This window comes from Caretta caretta, chromosome 2 (genome assembly GCF_965140235.1).
Source record: "Caretta caretta isolate rCarCar2 chromosome 2, rCarCar1.hap1, whole genome shotgun sequence".
In the NCBI taxonomy this organism is placed as follows: Eukaryota; Metazoa; Chordata; order Testudines; family Cheloniidae; genus Caretta; species Caretta caretta.
In genome coordinates, this window is record NC_134207.1 from 267,348,224 (window position 1) to 267,354,223 (window position 6,000).

Here is a 6,000-nt window from a genome sequence, read left to right on the forward strand (position 1 = left end):
CCTCTGCCCCAGAGCCCAGCCACAGGCCTCCCCCAGTTCAGACACTCTCACCACCTCCTCTCCAGAACCTAGCTGCAGCCCCCCCATCCCAGACACTTACATCTTCCCCTCCCCCGAGATGCCAGCCATGGCCCCGACACTCACACCCTCTGCCCTCCAGAGCTCTGGGATTCAGAGGGAGGAACAGCCTGATGCTGCTGCCTCCTTCCTTCAGAGTGTGCTGGGAACTGCAGCTGTTGGGAACCCTCCAGTTCCCTCCCCTCTCCTAGGCCTCGTCTTCTATTTGTGAACTGGACTCTGCTGGGTCCAGCGGCCCCTAGTGGCAGCCAGCATCTCTGCAGCCCATTTCTGGGGGGCAGGGGTCAGGGGAAGGAAATTCTACGCGCACAACATTAATTTTTGCAAAATTCTGCATTGTGCAGTGGTGCAGAATTCCCCCAGGAGTAGTCAGAGCTCATAGCTGCTGAACTTCAGGACACAATATGAAACCCATATGATTTATTTAGCACTGAGTAACTTTGTTTTGTGTACTTATCTTTGTAATTAGTGTCTCTAGAATCAATGTCCTAGGTATCAATGCTATAGAAATTAGTATAATAATAAAACAACTAGAACAGTTCTGTGATGGGAGAAGTTCCCACCCCCTCAGGAAGGGGTTAATGAGATCCTCTGGGCACAATCAGCTGCAACCCAAAGCACCTAGGAGGCTTGCTGAACCTGGAGAAGGACTTTAAAAAAACCCAAAAAACACAGGGATTCAAGCTCAGTGGGAGGTGCACCTCAGAGGGAAGTATAACTGGGACACAGAGCTTTCTGAACGCACCATATGGCTGCTGATGGCCTTCTGGACAAGTAGAAGGATTCCCCTTACTTTCTTTAATTCAGAGCCCAGGAAGCTCAGCATGGGCCCATTAGCCTCATAAAAGCCTAGAGAACCCAGCCCTAGCTTAGGGGCTGTTGACCAGTTGCTTTGCAAGGAGAGTAGGATGAACCTAAACTGGGCTGTAAGACTCACTACTCCACCTTACCTTATTCACTTGGACTATTGTTAACCTGGGGGAGGAGAGAATTGTCTCCCCGATACTGGTAGCTAGAAATAGGCAATTCTTTTCATGCCCTGCTCCAGAGGAAGCTGGTGAGGGGAGAAGCAGCACCTGTACCTACCCAAAAGGGGGGTGCTCTAGCGCTAAAGTCTATGACAGGCTCCCAGTTGCCAGTGAAGCTTCTGGTTCGAACAGCCTGTCTCTTAATCCTTGCATGAAGTACAGTAGAACTTCAGAGTTATGAACACAAGAGTTACGAACTGACCGGTCGACCGCACACCTCATTTGGAACTAGAATTACCCAATCAGGTAGCAGTACATACCAAAAAAAGCAAATACAGTACAGTAACTCCTCACTTAACATTGTAATTATGTTCCTGAAAAATGCTACTTTAAGTGAAACAATGTTAAGCGAATCCAATTTCCCCATAAGAATTAATGTAAATGAGGGGGTTAGGGTCCAGGGAAATTTTTTTCACTAGACAAAAGACATTATATACATATACAGTATAAGTTTTAAACAATTTAATGCTGTACTCACCAGTGATGATTGTGAAGCTTGATTGAGGCAGGGGTGTAGCGGGGTTGGGGCAAGGGGACTTGCCCCACTCTACCCACCTGGTGCTCCGGCCGGGGGGCGGGGGCTTGCTCGCTTCCCAGCTGGAATGCCAGTTGGGCAGAGTGGGGTAAGCCCCTGTGTCCCAAACCCTGGCTGGAATGCTGGGCGGGTGGAGCAGGGCAAGCCAAACAACCTTAGAACATTGCCCAGCCTTAAACAAGTGTGTTCTCTAATAGAACAGCAACCTAATAACGAAACAATGTTAACTGGGACGACTTTAAGTGAGGAGTTACCGTACGGTACTGTGTTAAATGTGAACCACTGAAAAAAATAAAGGGAAAGTTTAAAAGGAAAGATTTGACAATGTAAGGAAACCGTTCTTGTTTCATTTAAATTAAGATGGTTAAAAGCAGCATTTTTCTTCTGCATAGAAGTTTCAAAGCTGTATTAAGTCAATGTTCAGTTGTAAACTTTAGGAAGAACAACCATAAAGTTTTGCTCAGTTACGGACATTTCAGAGTTACGAACAACCTCCATTCCAGAGGTGTTTGTAAATCTGAGGTTCTGCTGTATCCTGCTGTTCGAATACTAACAGAGGAGAAGAGACTATTGTCTCCAGCACATGCTATTTCCTCTGCTGTGGCTGCCTAAGCACAGCTGTGGGAGTTCAGTAGGTGACATTCATAGGTGGCAGGTATAATAGGCCAGGGGAGGCTAAGCCTCCCCAGTGCAGCTGCTGCCGACTCACCACTGGGTCAAGGTGGCCATGCCTCTTCCCCACCCTGCTTCGCCCCTTCCCCAAGGCCCCCACTACCTGCTGCTGCTGCCTGGTGAGTGTTCCTCCTCTCCATCCCTCCCCGTTGTGGAAGTCCTGGAGGGGGCTAGCAGGAGGATCTCACAGTGGGTGGGAGAATCTGGAGGGGTGTGAGGAGGTGGGCAGGGAGGGGGTCTCGTGGTAGGGTCTGGCAGGGAAGTGAGGAAGCGGGTGGGGGGGTCTGGCAAAGGAGTGAGGAGGTGAGTGGTGGGCTGAAGAAGGAGGGAGGCCTGGTGGAGAAGTGAGGAGGTGAGTGAGAAGGTCTGGTGGGGGTGAGGAGGCAGGATGGCAGGGGAGGGTTGCAGGGGGTCTGGAGGAGGCGGGCAGGTAGGGGTGGTTTGGCAAAGGTCTGAGGAGTTGGGTGGAGGGCCGAGGAGGCTGGCGATGGGCAGGTAGGTGGTCTGGCAGGGGGTGAGGAGGTGGGTGGGGGGGTTGGCAGGAGAGAGGAGACGAGCAATGGGCAGGCAGGGGGATCTGGTGAGGAGGTGGGTGGGGGGGTATCTGGTAGGGAAGCGAGGCGAGTGGAAGGATGAGGAAGCGAGTGGCTGGCGGTTGAGGGAGTGAGCAAGCGGGGTGGTGAGGCGAGCAGTGGAATCTCTTGGTGGCTGGAGGGGTGAGGAGGGACACAGGGAGCTGGGGCAGGGCAAGGGCCAAAAAGTAGGGGTAGGGAGCAATCCTCCCCATCCATGGTGACATTTATGGACAACGATGATACCTTGTGGAAGCTCCCAGGAGAAATAGAATTAACCGAGGAACTTTCATCAGAGGGTGATTTTCTTCACAACAAGCATTGAGCAGAGGGTCTGATATATTTCTATTCACTTAAAAGTATGAGACTCTTGGCCTTTTCAGATCATGAGAGAGTTCTTTGCTGCTAAGGTTAGTTTTCTAAGAGAGGTTGAAGTAGGGTTGCATGGTGCTTTGAAAAAGGAAAATGCTGTAAAAGTGCTAAGTATTTCATGTTTCTGTTGGTGGGTAATGAGAGAAGATGTTTGATGTGACATCTTAGAGCTTTGCAATCTTGATGAACTGAAAATGCTGTTCTGGTTTTGCTACAGGGCATTTTCCAAGATCGTCTGCAGTTTTTCTCATGACAACAAAGCTAGTCCCAGCCTGAACTAAATTTTGCTTTAGAGGGTATAGACAAATTGATCTCTTCTGGTCTATTTGGATTGGTCACAAGAGATGGTTAACTATGACATTGAAATCCCAGTTGGCAGGTGGGGAGTACCCCTTTGGGCTTCTGTAGCGAGGTGAAGACTCATTGGTGTGGTGTCTCCTGCTGGTTGTCTGGGAATTAGCTCTTTTCCAGCATATGGAGTGCCCTCTGCAGGCTGGTGTCTCGCCTGCTGCTGGCCCCGTGTCCCTCCCAGACCCAAGTGCCTCTTTACCTCGGGGTTCAGCCCCCAGCAGTACCCCCTTATTCTGGGTTTCCCCTCCCAGGGGAACCCCCAACCCTCTAAACCCACCTTACCTCAGTAGGTGCTGCCAGTCATCATCTAGCCCCCGCTCACTGGGGCAGACTGCCGTTTGTAATGGCCACTCATCATTGGTAAGGGGGTGGGAACTGATGCCTTTGTCTAGCTGTATCTCTGCAGCCCTAGTACCTTTGATAGGCCTTCAGCAAGGCCTGTAGCCTGGGGTTTTACCAGGCTGGAGCTCCCAAGCTCCCTTGCCCTATTCCCCAGCACTGCTCCAGTTCAGGTACCTTCCTCTCAGGCAGCTATAGCCCTTCCCACTCCAGGGCTAGAGTGAGACTCTTTCAGCTCCTGGCCCCCAGCCCTCTGATCAGGGCCAGCTGGGCCCTAGGTGAGCTGGCCACAGCTGTGGCTGCTTCCCCAATCAGCCTAGCTTGGCTGCTTTCAATCCCTGTTCTCCAGGAGTGGGGCAACTGCCCCACTACAGCTTCCTTCATGATATTTGTATTAATGCTAACCTTAAGCATTTGAGAATTATAAATCAGGTCCCAAGAAATCATAAGATTAAAAAAAAAATCTTTCTTCTGGTTTCTGAGCCATTAGGATGCACTCAGCTCATGTCTTCTCCACAAACTTTTATTTTCTTTTTAAAATGAAATCTGAGATTCTCATGTAATTACTTGACTTCAGAAGCTGGGGTTTTAAGGAAATCAAATATTGCCAAGCTTACAATAAAATCACAAGCACTGGCAACATGGGATTAGAGTATCAGTGCTGAACTAATTAAAGGGTGTTGCTTTATTTTCCCCAATCCTAATACATACGTCAAAAGAGCCCATTCTGCCCTTTCATTTGCAGATATGAAGGGGATTCTGGAATTATGTGGTTTTGCTGTGCAGGGGTAGGTTACGCCACGTCTTAAGAGGTCACCCTTACATTACTATTTGCAAGGGTAGTTGAGGAGGCAGAAAATCATCTACTACATTATACTGCATTTGGTGGTTCTTCTCACTCCCATGGGTGGTGGGAACCGTAAACTCACATAAGGTCAGAGGCTACTCAGGCCACTTGGATAGCATACTGCTGTGGAGTATCTCAGCTTCTACACCGGTTTCACAGTCTGGATATGGATGAGGGAAGAATCCTTCTTCCGCCCCCCGCCACCCATAGCAATCCTTACCATCAAGCTCAGTTACTTTGGCTGAGCACTGGAGAGAACTTAGTGGTTAGAAAAGGGGACTCGGAGCTAGGAGACGTATATTCTGTTCACACCAGCAAGACTCCTTGACAAAAGCATGTCTTTTATTTAAAAAAAAAGTTCACTACTTTTGGGTGCCCAGCATTAGACCCCACCAAGGCCCAATTTTCAGAAAAGTTGTGTAACTGCTGTTCCAACTCAATATAAGCTGTAGGGTTCAGCACCTCTGAAATTCAGGCCTCACTGTCCAGTTGGGCATCCAAAAATAGGGGACACTTGAAAATTTGGTTCTTAACTTCTGTTTCCTCTCTCTCATTATCCCCAGTGTGAGAAGTTAGAATGACAGCCACCACCTTTATAAAATGCTTCAAGACCTTTTATTCAGTGTGAAGACAGTCTGAAGCTCATTTGGAAACCTCCTCTTTGTACACATGAGAATAAACTGGCTGCATTGCTTTGGATGGTAAGTAGATATTCAGTTTTAATGGTTGCTGAATAACATAGCTTATAGACCGTAAACTGTGTGTGTGTGCGAAGTAACATTCACAAACACAATGGAAATTGAACCTAAAGCTTATTGCCACTGCCTTTCAGACAGACCACCTCACCATAGTCAGCTGGGTGCTGTCTACTAAGGGCTTGTCTACACCAATATATCAGTCTAAGGGCATGTCTGCACTGTTCTGACTGTGGTGGCTGATGTTCACACTATCCTCCTCCTGGCGGTGGTGTGCATCTTCACCAGGAGTGCTTCCACCAACTGAAGAGGGGGCTATGTGGGGGACTGGGTGCCAGGGCTCTCAGCTCTGCACAGCTCCCAGCCAGGGAAGGGGCAGCTGCCTGGGGTTTCTTGCCTCCGGCAGGGAGATCCACACCTGGAGTCCAGTTGGCTGTCATGCTCTGGGGGGGAAGCAGGGATCATGGGTGGCCACCCAAGCCAGAAGCCCAGCTTAGAGTGGAGACCCAGA